Source organism: Danio rerio, chromosome 12 (genome assembly GCF_049306965.1).
Source record: "Danio rerio strain Tuebingen ecotype United States chromosome 12, GRCz12tu, whole genome shotgun sequence".
Taxonomy (NCBI): Eukaryota; Metazoa; Chordata; class Actinopteri; order Cypriniformes; family Danionidae; genus Danio; species Danio rerio.
Window position 1 is genome coordinate 22,545,001 of NC_133187.1, and position 15,437 is coordinate 22,560,437.

Below are 15,437 nucleotides of genomic sequence, written 5' to 3' on the forward strand. Positions count from 1 at the left end.
TAATCCACTGGGATGGATCAAGTGTGGTGCACAAAACAATGGCTATGCTTTATAAAGTTAATGAATACATACAAAATAATACATTTGGATATTGTATTATATTTAAATGTTTGTAAGTGATGATTATTCCTACAATAACTATGTAGCATATTATAATTATTATTTTTATTATTATTGTTGTTATTATTATTATAAATTATTATTATTAGTTACACTTAAGGCTGTGCGTTGGTGCAGTGGGTAGCACTGTTGCCTCACAGCAAGAAGGTTGCTGGTTTGAGCCTCGGCTGGGTCAGTCTGCATTTCTGTGTGGAGTTTGCATGTTCCTCCCGTGTTGACGTAGGTTTCCTTCGGGTGCTCCGTTTTCCCCCACAGTCCAAAGACATGCACTATAGGTAAACTGGGTAAGCTAAATTGTCCGTAGTGTGTGTGTGTGTGTGTGTGTGTGAATGAGTGTGTTTGGATGTTTCCCAGTACTGGGTTGCAGCTGGAAGGGCATCCGCTGTGTAAAACATATGCTGGATAAGTTGGTTGTTTATTCCGCTGTGGCGACCCCTGATTAACAAAAGGACTAAGCCGAAAAAGAAAATGAATGAATGAATATATAAATAGTTACATTTATTAACATAATAATAATAGTAATAGTTAATGTTGGTATTAATAAATGTATTAGTATAAAACGACCAAAATATGATTAGTCTAGTGTTGTTGTTATTGTTGTTATTATTATATTATTATTATTGTTGTTTAGTGACTGATAATAACATTTAATATTTTTGAATAGTTTAGAACTTTAAAACATCAAAAATCAAAATAACTTGAAAAATAATAAGCTGTTAATATAGAGCCGTAATATTAACAAAATAATTTATATAAATAACAATTGTCTTGTTTTTTATTTCAAATAAGTATACCTATTTGTTATAGTACAAAGTCAAATAAAATAAAGTAATAATACTAATAATGTTAATAACAATAATGTTAATCTTTATAAACAACTGTACTTTTTCATAATAACAACAACAGCACAACAATATTAAGTAGTAATATACATGTAGTACTTGTAAACATTTGTGTAATTATAGAACTTTTTGTGTATTGTTTTTATTCTATATCTCTCTTTATAAAATACAGTATAAATACTCACTTTTTTCATTTAGTGTCTGCTAAATGACTTAATGTAACTGTAAGCTTAATATAATTGTTCAGTCGTTCAATGAATGTATTCTGTTATGTCTATACTGTACATGTAGTCTCATGCGAGCACGGTTTTTAATGAAGCTTTAATGAGTTTCACTAGATCCAGCATGTAATTGCATATGGAAATCCATCATTACGAAGAAGTGCACCCAAAGCAATTTATCCAGTGGGCAATGCCAGTTTATCATACACACACACACACTGTACTGTACATTATCTCCATCTGCACAACATATTTCCCTGGTGAAAATAAGACTAGATTTGGGACCCATTAGACCATCTGTACAGCTCAGAAACTTACACTTAAATCTCTGCTCAGACTCAGATCATACTGTACTGTATATTGAGTTAATCCTCAGGGAATCATGTATATGCACTTTCAAATACTCTTTTTCTCAGTGCCATGAAGTGCATTATGCAACTGTCAGTTCAATGTCTAATACACGCAGAGTAGCTGCACTTTTACTTCTTGTTCTTGTCACACTATCATTTGACCATTAGTAGAGTCTTTTGACAACTTGCCTGGTTAAAAAGTCTAGCCTGGTTAAAAAGTCTGGACATCTGGATGGCAGTAGCTGCTGCTGGCAATTAAAGGGATAGTTCACTTGAAACTGAAAATTTGTTCATCATTTACTCACCCTAACTTGTTCCAAACCTGTATGAAGATATTTTGAAAAATGTTGGAAACTTGTTACCAGTGATTTCTAGTATTTGTTTTCAATATGGATGTTGAAGGTTACCGATTACTAGTTTTCTTCAGAAGATCTTCTTTTGTGGTTAACCGAAAAAAGAAACTCAGAAAGGTTTGGAATCACTTTGTGAGTGGTGAGTAAATAGTAAATTGGTGAGTAAATAGGGAGTACATTTATAACTATACCTTTATCGTATGTTTTGATTAATGAGCACGAGTTGTTACCTTCGGGGAAAGGTTTAATGTTCCTTGCTGTAAATTAAATAGATATAAAAACTCTTTTTATCCAGTGACATTAGGGGTGCATGGGGCACAAAATAACGCGGGGTAAAATGTAACAGAGTTTTTAGGTATTTGCGGTATTTGGGGATAACCATAGCATGCTTCTAAGAGATTTTTACCATAGTGTCGGCAGAAGTCTGCCTACCAATTACGGAAAAAGTTCAGTGAAATTTGGAGGGGAAACACAAGAAAAAATATTTTTGCAGCATAAAAGTATTTTTATTACACTCTATACTTTTTATTAAAAAAAAATCTGTGAAAGTATATATTGTTGTGATTACCGTCTTCTTCTAGGCTAAACAATAGAACAATTTTGAAAGGTGTAAAAAACACACAGTGACTGCTAGGAAGGTGCGTAGATTTATTTATATACAGTACACATCTGTTTTTGTATGTCTGTATTGTTTTTCTATGTATGTGACAACTGCAGCTGAGGGCAAGAACCTAAGACAAATTTTCCTAACCGGGACAATAAAGTTTTACTTTCCCTTCCCTTACCTTAAACATCATGGACATTCATTTTGTAAAAACAAAAAAGCTGGGGAAGGATTCGGATTTCTGCCTTTCAATCCATCTCATTATGAATCAACGTTTATCCTTTCCTCATCTTGTTTCTAATTTTTTTTCTTAAATATAATTATTTGAATGAGTATTTAACTTTAAAATGATTTTAACTAATGAATAAGTTAAACACACTGCTTTATGTAAGAATATTTAGTGCTTTTTTCTGTCTGTATAACTTTTTCAGGAGCCAACAAACTTGTTCAGAGGTCACGGAGACCTTTAGTGGAACTGAGGGCTGAGGACTGGAAGCAACTCTTTCTATTGTTATTTATTGTTAATACTATCTTAAATGTCTAAAGTGATTTTGCTGTTTTTTACGGTTAATTCTTTTAAAGTGATTCTTTGTTTAGTAAGGATATTATGACTGCCTGAAAGTAGGTTATACCGGTTTTTAACCAGTTTTGATGAAGACGGCTGAGAGTACACTCAGCCTTGAATAAGAAACAGATTATACTTTAAGTGTGTGTGTTCTATTGGATTTTGGATCCGTCTGGAGTCAGCTCTAAACAGTGTAGTGGTTGTCTGACGATTATATTGTTCAGAATTGTACGCACAAACTCCACATGGAAATTTTCCTAGTTTATCTGTGTTTTAACCAGTCAGTTTAGAACACCTATATGTATGACACAGTTAATGACGTTATGTATGAGTATAATTGTTATTGATTGGTGATTGTAAGCAGAGCGGCCTAGGAACTCATTGGAGTGTTGAAGCTGGCTTCTGCTGATGAAACTGCAAAGTATCTTCAGTAAACTTCATTTATTTATTTAAATCTCTGATTCTGGCTTCTCGTCATTGGACAGACTGGTCATTCTTTGGTTAAAACTGTATACAGTACCATCCCTACACTGGGTTTCACACAAACTCTTTGGGCCCTATCATACACCCGGCGCAGTGTGGCGCAAGGCGCAGCGCAATAGTCTTTTGGTAGTTTCAGCTTGGCGCAAGAGTCGTTTTGAGGCGTTGCGCTACGCTGTTTAAATAGCAAATGCATTAGCGCTCATTTGTGCCCCATAGGCGTTCTAGTCTCAAAAAGGAAGGCGTTCTGAGGCGCACTGCTGGCGCGTTGCTATTTTGAGAAACTAAATAGATTTTTTATTAGACCAAAACAAACCCGGTCTAAACTCCGGCGCGAGTTGCGCCTCCCTTACGCACTGCTTAATATGCACAAGAGAGCAATAGGCAAATATCTTTACATATGAAAAAATGTAAATATTAAGGATATATATAGAATATAATAAGAATAGAAATAGGATATAAATATAAAGGATTAAAATATTACAAAACATATTATTTTCTAGCCTACATAAATATGAAAAATCACTGCTTTTATGTCTTCTTCATCTCGGGAGGCTTTTTCAGTTTATTCATAACAATTTGCTTTTGTATAATGGTATTATTATTAGCAGTATTATTTATTATATCCATATTTATATTTATTTATTAAAAACAAGCTTAGATTTGCCCACCTGTCAGGTTTTAGACCATATGGGGCACAGCATGTGTTTTAGGATATAACCCAGGTTTTTGAGCATACTTCGTTTTTATTGTTCATTTATTCGTTTGCTGGAAATTTGAACTGAATTTAGAAATAGTTTTGAAACTAATATTTGAGCTTAACAAATGCAATTATTTATTTATAGACTAATTGATGTCTATGTGTAAAGGTTTCCCTATCCAAGAGCGAAAGTTAAAGTACATCCATTATCTCTCATTCTCACGCAGTAGATGCTCTGTTCAACAGTTTTCTGTTAAAAAAAAACTGTCAACTGTTAACTGTTTGCTAGTGAATTGCTCAGTTTTTCCACTTAGGCTTACTTTATGTCCTGTAAATAGCGAATGCGCTTATGGCGTGACGCAGCTGGCTCTTAAAGGGAATGGGAGATGAGACTCTAATTGGTTTATTCTCAAAACACACCTATAACTCATTAAGAAAATAAACTCAACCCTTTTAGACCATGCGCCACGGCGCAAAGCGGATTTTCCCATCCTTAAATTAGCAAAAATGCGTTCTGACACGCCTTGAAAGCGTTTGTGCCCTGCGTTTTGCGCTCTGCGCATGGACTGTCAAAATAGAGCCCTAAATCTCATCTCAGTGCAAATTCAAGATAACATCGGTTTTTACCATTTTTTTTTTTTTACAAATTAAAATTTTGATTGAACAGAAAACAATTAACTCATTTTAAATAAGTAGTTTGAACATGCAGCAGAAATATTTTTTGGTTGTTGGATAAACTGATAATATAATAAGTGTAAAAGAGGCTTTATTGCTTATAATAGTACACTGAAAGAAGTGAAACAACTTTGTCATTTGTAGACGTACATTTTTAGGTTTCCGTCAAAGTTAAAGACAGGTTATCAAGCATCAAAGCAATACAAGCTAAAGCTTTAAGTTTAGTTTTGTGTACTAGAATTGTCGTTTGATTACTTTTTTTAAGCAACAGAAAATTTCTGTCTTACATTGTTATCAGGATTGACGTAAAATAAATAGTAATTCATTAAACAATTAAAATTTAAATAAATCATTTAAAAATATGAGTTCAATAATAGTTTACAAAAAAGAATAATTTGATGACACACAGTATAAAGATAAGTATGAATTACAATTATAAGATAATATTAGTAATTTTCATTTTTTTAATTACTTGATTCCCTCAGCCAAACCTAGATTTTACACTCTTGTCAAAAAATAAAATATGTAACATAAATAATAATAATAAAGCACAAAAATATAAAATTATATGTAAGTTTGTATGAATACATAATCTAAATAACTTTCATTAGAGGTCAGAATAAGTTGTTTCTTTTGTATACATTTATTGAAATTTGGCATTTTATGTTACCAAAAAGGGCGTTACGGTGGCTCACTGTCGCCTCACAGCAAGAAGGTCGCTGGTTTGAAAACTGGCAGGGCCAGTTGGCATTTCTGTGTGGAGTTTGCATGTTCTCTGCCTGTGTTGGCGTGGGTTTCCTTTGGGTAATCTGGTTTCTTCAAAGACGTGCTATATGTAAAATGAATAAACTGAATTGTTCATAGTGTATGAGTGCGTGCATAAATGCAAAAGTGTATGGGTATTTCCCAGTAGCGCAATTTGGCTGTAAGGGCATCCACTGCATAAAACATTATGCCAGAATAGTTGGTGGTTCATTCCGCTGTGGCAATCCCTGATAAATAAGGGACAAAGCCGAAGGAAAACGAATGAATAAATGTTATAAAAAGTTGTTTTAAATATTACTTTCCTTTTATCTAAAATGAATATAACCTAATCATCTGATCTTTTGTTTAACACTGTTGCCTCTCAGCAAGAAGGTCACTGGTTCGAGTCCCGGCTGGGCCAGTTAGAATTTCTGTGTGGAGTTTGCATGTTCTCTCACTGTGTTGGGTTTCTATACTGGGTTGCGACTGGAAGGTCATCCGCTGCGTAAAACATATGCTGGAATATTAGGCGGCTCATTCTGCTGTAGCGACCTTTGAAATAGAGACTAAGCTGAAGTAAAATGAATGAATGAACCTCTACAGTATTAAAAATATATTTAAGACCTGGCAACTGATTGTTAATGTGCAGCTATAGACATTATAAAAAACTTCATTAACTTTGCATGGGAAAACATATTCTCATTAATATTCAATTGAAATTAGGCTATCTATCAATCAACAATTGCAATCTGTCAATCAATGAATAAAACAAGCATGAGCAACTTTTCCTTACTAAATAAAACCCAAGCAAAGTTTTAGTGCTCTCAGTCTGTTATTCCTTTCAGATATGACCCTGACATGACAAGAACGATTGCTGATAAGCTCTGTCCAGTTTTAGTAATAATTCATTTTTGAATTCTCATCCCATCATTCCTATTTGCAGTCAATGCAGTTTTGGCAACAGAGAGATTTATGATACTGACCCTGAGAAAAAAAGATAAAACACAAACAACTCAGACGCCCCCCAGCAACCTCACGACCCAAAAACTCAGGTAAAGCATATTATTGATCCAAATTTTTGCAGGAAATGTTGAGCTTTCAGAAATGTGTATGAAAGTTTGTTTCTACCAAAGGCAAAATGTAACAAAACAAACAAAAAAATATTATTATTAATATTAATATTATTGTACTCATTATTATGACTTCTAAGATTAAAGATTCTAAGATTAAATAACATCATTTTCACTTTTTTCCCTCCTCTGAATTCTGTTTACATCTGACAATTCAGTCTTTTTGTTTTCACCACAGATTAAAAATAAAATCCTTTTATTAACAACAATAAAATTCTGACTTATTTTCCAGCACAGTCTCACTGCGTACTGTAGCTATTCTATGTTACTGGCATAATATGTGTGAACACTATGTTTAGCTGGAGATATAGAGTCGGGCGTTTCCTAAAAAAAAAGCATGAAATTATGAACTAATAATATTTTTATGGGCTTTATGCACAGCTAGTGTTCAGCCAAGGATGAACTTCCGGTGAAAGCTTTATGTGACTATTTTTAATATCATAATGTTTCTTTTACAGCACTGATGTTGTTCATTCATTTATTTTCTTTTTGGCTTAATCCTTATATTACCTGGGGTCGTCACAGCGGAATGAACCGCCAACTTATCCAGCATATGTTTTACACAGCAGGTGCCCATCCAGCTACAACCCATCACTGGGAAGCATCCATACACACACATACACCACGGACAGTTTTTTTTTTTTAGCTTACTCAATTCACCTTCTATATACTGTACCACATGTCTTTGCACTTGTAGGGGAAACCGGAGCAAACATGCAAACTCCACAAAGAAATTCCTACTGACCCAGCTGAGGTGATCGTGCTACCCACTGCGCTACCGCGTCGCCCGCATTGATGCTGTAATGTTATTCAAATTTAATCAGTTAATAGACAAAAGCATGCAGGTGGCTGTTAAAGCGTAAAAAGAAACAAAATACAATTTAAATGCAGGTGCCATCATTAGCAGCAGGCTAGCACAAAATATCTGGTGAAAATATTGGGGTAAAATTAATTTCCATATTTTAAGACATGGTGTGGAAAAAAGAATTTAATGCAGTGTTTCTTGTTTAGTCGGATACCCACTTTATAACATATCTCAGCCAGGCAGTGATGATCGCTGTTGTTTTAAAAAAATCAGATCTCAAACGCATTTTGTATTTTGTATGACAATTCACCGGAAGCCCTGAGGGTGGCGGACTGAAACTAAAAGGGGTGGGGTTTCATCTTTTTCTTAAACTTATTTTGTACAGTTCCCACTACTGGGTTGTGGCTGGAAGGGCATTCACTGTGTAACACATATGCCAGAATAGTTGGCGTTTCATTCCGCTGTGGCGACCTCTGATAAATAAGGCAATAATCTGAAGGAGAATAAATAAATGAATATTTTGTATTTAAATTTGAGTAATTCAGCAACACAATCTCATAATTTGTGAACATTCTGTTTTATTTTATTTGTATAGTGTTTGATACACCCCACTGACAGTTATTCATGGATTGGGTGAGAAACAGGCCCATGCTTCCTTTTTCCTTTCCACAAGTCAGATGAATTCATACAAATTAGCCAATAGTGCCAAACCTTATAAAAAGGTACAGTACATTGTCCTAAAACTGCAGTTTGACAATTTTTCTTAGAAATAGTTACAGTATGCACCAACACAATCGTATTAGCAATTTGAAAATATTAATAATTTTTGCAAATTTCTATACTGTAAGAAAATAATATTTATTCATTCATTTAATAATTTCCCTTTAGCTTAGTCCCTTTATTCATTGGGGTCGCCACAACTGCTAACTTATTCAGCATATGTTTTTACACAGCAGATGGCCTTTCAGCTGCAACTCAGTACTGAGAAACATCCATACGCACTCATTCACACACATACTCTACAGCTAATTTAGTTTATTCAATTCACTTATAGTGCATGTCTGAGGACTGTGGGGGAAACCGGAGCACCCACAGAAAACCCACACCAAAACTGGGAGAACATGCAAACTTCACACAGAAATGCCATTTGACCCAACCGGAACTTAAACCAGCGACTTTGCTGTGAGACGACAATGCTAACCACTGAGCCACCGTGTTAATATGTAAATACGACAATTTATCCCAGTTGCTGGATTTAACCCAGTGGTTTACATTATACTAAACTGAAACAATTTGCACACAGTTTATTAATCAGAATTGTACATTATCAGTGCAATCTCATGTTACTATTTCAAGTTTTGCCACATTTGGGATTGAATCCATACAATCTGATTTGTAAATATCATACATTCTTCTCCCAGTGGCAACAATTATATTTAAAGGTGATGTTTAGGGCATACATTTAATTTTGCTTAAATTAGATTTGTGAGAGCAAAATATTACAATAGATTTCGCAAACGAATGAAGCTATAACTTTCAATATTGGCCAATAGAAAGTTGCTTGGTTTGATTGTGACTTTATATAACTACACTATTTACAGAAATGCAACTGCGCCTCAAAACATATTAGAAGTTGTGGTCTTATAATTCATCATGTGTAGAGCTTAATCATCATCATCTTTCACCAAATGAACAGAGATCACCATTGGGGTTCTTATAACCATAAATCTGACTAAATGGATAAATAATCCTCTACTAATCTGTCCAACTGAACTAGGTTTGTATTCAATGCTCTATTTTTACCAGGGCTTAAAGTAAGGATTAAATGAGGGAACTGCCAAGTGGTATAGTGTGAAGTACATCCTCCTTTCTTGTGGCTGATACTCTGATTCAAGTCACTCCTTCTTTCTTCTTCATGTTACCCCTTTTTCAGCTTCACATTTTTATTTACTTCACTAAATATTTATCTTGAAACTATTTTTTTGTTAGCATTCCCGATTAATGTGGCAGAATGCGAGTCAATCAGCACAAAAGCATTATGCAATGATTATTGAGGTCTAACAGCTTTGCAGGAAATCTATCAGCACGTAAAAGGGCTATTGTAAATCACACCATTTTCTTTCCTATCTGTTCCATTTGCTTATAATCACATTTGTACTTCTGCAGCTTTATTCAGGTCACCTCGTGTAATTGTAAACCGCTGTGATGTTTTTGTGCTCTAATTTTCCGCATCATTTATTTTGTTTGAGTTCGCAAAGGGAGTGCACACAACCAATAATAAACAGATATTGTTATTTCATTTGATACTTTATTAAATAATTATAGAACTCAGATGAGGTTAGAATAAAAAAACTTTCTTGCTAAATGGTAAATTCAGCATGAAAAAATCTGTAATTTGACCAAAAATATTTGTGTATATTGCTTTAGCACACAAATAGAGTAGTTTGTTGATGACTGATGCCATTCATGGCTTTATTTTCATTATTTAGAACAGTTCTCAAACTTTTTCTCATAAAGGTTAAAAAACCAAACCTGATTGAGAGCTGTGGGCCGAAGTTGAATATACCAAATTTACCATGGGTAATTTCCTAATTTATTTGCTAATATTTTAAAATAAAGAATGTTACTTTAAAATATATTAATTAATATTGCATTATAATTTTTTAAATTTTATGATGAACTTATTAAAGTTAAAACATAAACATTCCAATTTAACGTTCTTTTTATATCAGCAAACATATTCATTTGAGCAACAAAATATTTTTCGGTTCCAATACATTTTCTAATTTTCTGCGGTTCCACATGGTGTCACCTTCACAGGTCAGGGATCATGAACCCAAACACCCCTGCTGATTACCCTTCAGGCCACACGAGGGCGGTGTAAGGGCATCCCAGATGTCTTCGTTGCCAGCCTGCCAAACACGCGTTATCGACACTGCAGCTGGTGATGATGATGGATCCTCTCCTGATTCTGTGGCCCTCCTGCATGGATGAATCCTGGAGAACTGTAAATGAGGACAGGCATATGGTTGGTGTGATTTACATATAAATTGATATAGAAAGAGAACTCCCATCCTTTCACACTTAACTTTCCACTTGTTCTCTGGGCTCGTTTTAGTCACTCGTCTTGAACGAGTTGAGTAAATGTTTTCAACTCAACCATCCTAAAACATCGGATTTTGTAGGCCACTTACTTGGCAAATTAGTCGATCAGAGACCTGACAGGTGGTTTATCAAACTGTTGTCAAAACTACAAACATAAACTTTCTCATTTAGTTCTAAATGATATACAGTACTTAGTTGGTTGATTTTATTTATATATATATAATTTTACATTGTGCATCAACTATTGTATGCTTTTTGAGGGGAAATAGTCTTAAATGTTAATTATTTATTTACAGTGTTACTGGAATATTTTACATTTGTTTTTACTTCTATTTTTTTCTTTTTGAAGCTGCTACATGATTTAAGAATATGAATAAAACATTTAGGATTAGAAGGACCAAAAAGGGCACTAAAATGTAGGTAAAGTTGATTTTATGTTTGCACATTTGTTCATTTTTGAAGAGTGTCAACTTCCCTATGTTTACCATACTACTTTGAATATTTGGTCTGAAATAGCATCAGTATGACTTAAAAAACAACATTAGCACTACTTAATTGACCGTAATGTTGTACATTGATAGGCATTGGCTCCTAATAGGATTTGCCTTTTTAGAATTTGGAAATAATACTTTTCTAAAGTTATAGTATTAAAGAGGATGTCCAAATATGTGAATATAAAATGAACCTACCCCAATACTTACTGAATACTTACCCAGATGTGCTCCAACATTAAGCACATTCAAATCAAAACTTAAAACACATCTGTTTAGCTGAACCTTTACTGAATGAGCACTGCTACGTCCGACAGATCACACTATTTTGTCTTTCTTTTCTTTTTCATTCTTTTATAACCTATTTAACACATTTTATCTGTTTTTAATCATTTTTATTCTTTGTTATTTTCTTTACTTGTCTCTTTTATTCCTGTTCATGTAAAGCACTTTGAATTACCATTGTGTATGAAATGTGCTATATAAACAAATTTACCTCGCTTTGCCAGTACTAAGAATTGGGAGAAAAAATACTTCAAAAAAATAACCAGATGTGTTTTACAACAGCATTTAAACTTAATCATATATGAAATTATCTGTTTTTAAATCATGCATATGTTTTGAAAGAAAAGGCATTCCAACAACAAAGAGAGCAGCAACAATGTATGTTTTTGAATGATTACATTGTTTAAAACTACAGTTAAAAAATTGTAAAATAAACAGAGAATGTGTGAAATAATTAGTTAGAAAATGAGCCATACCTCGTCTTTTTATCATTAATGATTTTGGATAATTTTTATTATCTTTTTTCAGCCATTTTCATTGTAGCTGTTTGAAACACATGCTCAACCTTCATTGCTGACACCTTGGTGAACTGATGACTGATCATTTCTGGTAAGTCATATAAATAGGCATGGGCCGGTATAAGATTCTGATGGTATGAAAAGCCTGGATAAAAATAGCACGGTTTCACAGTATTGTAATTGCTGCTCTAAAATGTATTCTTTTTAAATGTCTGGGAAAAAAAAACATTTTTTTCCCCTTTGAACATAGAAATATATTTTATTTTGAGAAATTTAAAATATTTTGTAACAGTAAACATGTCATGCTGAATAATTCAAACGAATCATTGACTTCTGCTGTCTTCATTAGTTTTAAAAGCAAAGTCTTCTTTACAATTTAAAACTGCATTTTTGGAGATCTTATCTGCTGTTGATTTCTATTGTCCTAAAAAAAAAAAAAAAAAAACGTAAATAAAAATTTTTACCTTAGAAATGGTATAGCAGAATATGCCGCAGTATACCTTGAAAACGGTTATCGTCTCATGCCTACATGTAATGTTTAGTGTTTTAGGGTAAATTCTTGGCCATAAATGTTTGTGTTGGCAGAGAATGTGGATTAGTCTTTAAAATGTATTTAAAGTCTTTATGCACCAATATTTTACTTACTTGGTGGAGGGGGATTTTGGACATCTTTTTTGCCATTATTAAAACTTTACATTAAATAATAATAACACGAATAATATGGAATTTCATATAATTATATTGTTAATTTAATGTAATAAATTATTTGTTATGTTTTATCTGTTAAATGTTTAAAGGAAAACACATCCTTTAAGCATATTTATATATATATATATATATATATATATATATATATATATATATATATATATATATATATATATATATATATATATATATATATATATATATATTCATTTAGAATTCTTTGTAAATTTTTAAAGTTCATTGTGAGGCATAAATGCTGAATTTTGGTTCTTGCATGTCTTCTTGAAAGTGCATTACCAACTCCGCAACGTGACTTCACTTTTTAACTGATAATGTCATGAGGGAAGCTTATTACTGTAGCACGCACTGACAGTTTTGCTGTGATGTTTAGACAATCCATCTGCTATATGTCTGTCTGTATTTGCTGCTGTATTCCCGGTAGTCAGAGAGTTGGATAAGGGAGGTGAGCAGTTATGTCAACAGCTTAATTTTTATCACAGCGGCCTATTTTACGCCTGGACTAATGCGAGGAAACAAGATTATGTTTTTGAGCAACCCAGCTGAGATGAGTTAGACTGATGTGGCACTGTCAGAAAACTCTAACACATCAGCCAAACTGTGACATTTTCATCACTTTGTGTCACAGTTGTGATACCAGTCGCAAGTTATCAATGAAGCTTATTGGCCTGGGCTCTTCATTACACACGGTTAGGTACTACAGTAATTAGATCGTGCAAGTGAGATTGAGTAAAATTGTAAGTGAGGGTGAAGGTTAAGGACGTGATTTTTGAGAGTAAATGTCATTTTGCATAATGAGCGTCGAGTGTATTCGAGGCACAGTGTTAGATTTACATAAAGCTGAAGTGGTTGTGTTAGTTTTTCGAGTGGTAAATTAAATGATTGACGTAAAGGTGTATTTCAGATTTGACTAGTTTTGATTGATCTTGACTGAACTGTAATATGAATCCTAATGGAATAAGTTTTATCTTCCCCTATACTGTACAGTGCTTTCCACAAGTTTGAAATATACATGCCGTAGTAGCCTGATTGAAATACACTTTTTACCCACATCACATAAATAGTTAACTGTATGCGACAAACAAAAGATAATTCGATTTTTAACAATATTTTTAATGTATTAAGAAGCTGTTTTACACCATTTCTTTTTAAATCCACTATTTTTATTATTTTAATGCCATGTGCACCCACTAACAGGTAAAATATGCTTTTCTCTAATGTTATCTCTCATTCAAGTTATGTGCCAGGCAATGCCCCCATCTCAGCAGAGTGTTTTCACACTTCTAGTTTAAAAAAAGTCAGAAAAGTGGGGGAGTTCAGCTTTGTTTAGGTGGGAGTGTCGAGTGGCAAAAGAGGGAAGGGTTTGCATGAAAAGGAGAGTTTTATTATGTGCACACGTTGATTTTCACAGCGGCAAAACAAACACAGATGCTGGGGAAATAGACAGTGGCTACATTTACATGAGCTGTGTCTCAAATCGCATACTTATGCACTATTCTACACCATTTTGTAGTATAAATAGTGTAAGTAATGCGTTCACACTGAAAACTCCAAAAATATTAAGTGCACTTTAATTATCCGGATGATGCACTCAGCTGGTAAAATGAAGTGTGTAATGATGGACACTTTACGCACTCAACGACCGCAGGTTTGCTTACATAGCGGAATAGACGGAGCTATCTGGCGCACATATTGGATAACTTTATTTATTTTGAATGGTGAAAGCAAATTTCTCCTACGAGAGTGATTATACCCGATGGTGAATGCAGTTGATGGCAGGTATAGTTTGGACAGTTATTTCACTGATCTGGCAACCGTCAAATGTCATCAGGGGAATGAGTTGAATTTACACTTAGTAAAAAAAACATTAGTGCTCCAATTGGGACAGCACTACATACATGTACTTGGCTGTTGAGTGTGTGAGTGCATAAGTACATAGTGCATGAGTGCATAGTGAATAATGTGCCATTTAGGACAAAGCTGTGGACATTAGTAAACAAATTATTTGCCTTAATCTGAATAAGACAATAATATGATAAAGGGGTTTTCATTGGTTGCTTTTTGAATGTTCCTTTTATGGTCCTGTTTCACATGTTATGGCACATAATTTGATTACACACACAGCTATTTGATGCTATTTTCTGCATCTAACAATAAATCGAGTCACCATGCTATCCACATTTCCCCCAGAGTTTCATGTAATTTCGGTTGTTTAATTCTTAATTTGTTGACTTTAACTGCACTTACACTTTCATTCAAGAACATGTTATGCATGCCCCTCATGACAAACAAGACATTTGATGCAAGGCACTGCTGGAAGAGTGTAGTTTTAATGGAATTTTTGATACTGCACACCATATGGGAGAAAAAAATAGCATTTCTGCATTTCTCGGTAAATGCAGAGAATAGCATCAAATAGCCGTTCTGTCACAAAATGTGGCGAAAATCCTACACGATGGTCAAACCAAAAGAATGAATTTGCTCAAAATAATGCAAAAACAACCAATTTTCACTTTTAATTGAAATGCATGTGTCCAAAAAATGTTTTTTAGCAACGTGGGGCATATATATGAATGTCAACATCTCAAAAAATGTGTTTTTTCTTTAAGATTGCTTTATTACTGTAGCATGCTTTATTATTTTGTACAGTATTGCCAAAGCATTTTGGATGTATAAAAATACATTAAAGAGCCCATATTATGGGTCTTTGAAAATGCACATTC

At 33.7% G+C, this 15,437-nt stretch overlaps 1 long non-coding RNA gene across 2 annotated transcripts in view; it reads left to right on the plus strand.

The window, feature by feature from the left end:
- The window catches only part of LOC137496814 (uncharacterized), a 91,117-nt gene that overhangs the window by 977 nt on the left and 74,703 nt on the right, over nucleotides 1-15,437 (plus strand). The window contains exons 1-3 of one of the 2 annotated variants that reach the window (XR_012387990.1): nucleotides 1,756-2,025; nucleotides 10,410-10,617; nucleotides 11,999-12,079. This is a non-coding gene — a long non-coding RNA (uncharacterized lncRNA). Of the gene's footprint in view, nucleotides 1-1,755; nucleotides 2,026-10,409; nucleotides 10,618-11,998; nucleotides 12,080-15,437 lie in introns of those variants that run through there. The other variant, XR_011017416.2, reaches the window with a different exon arrangement.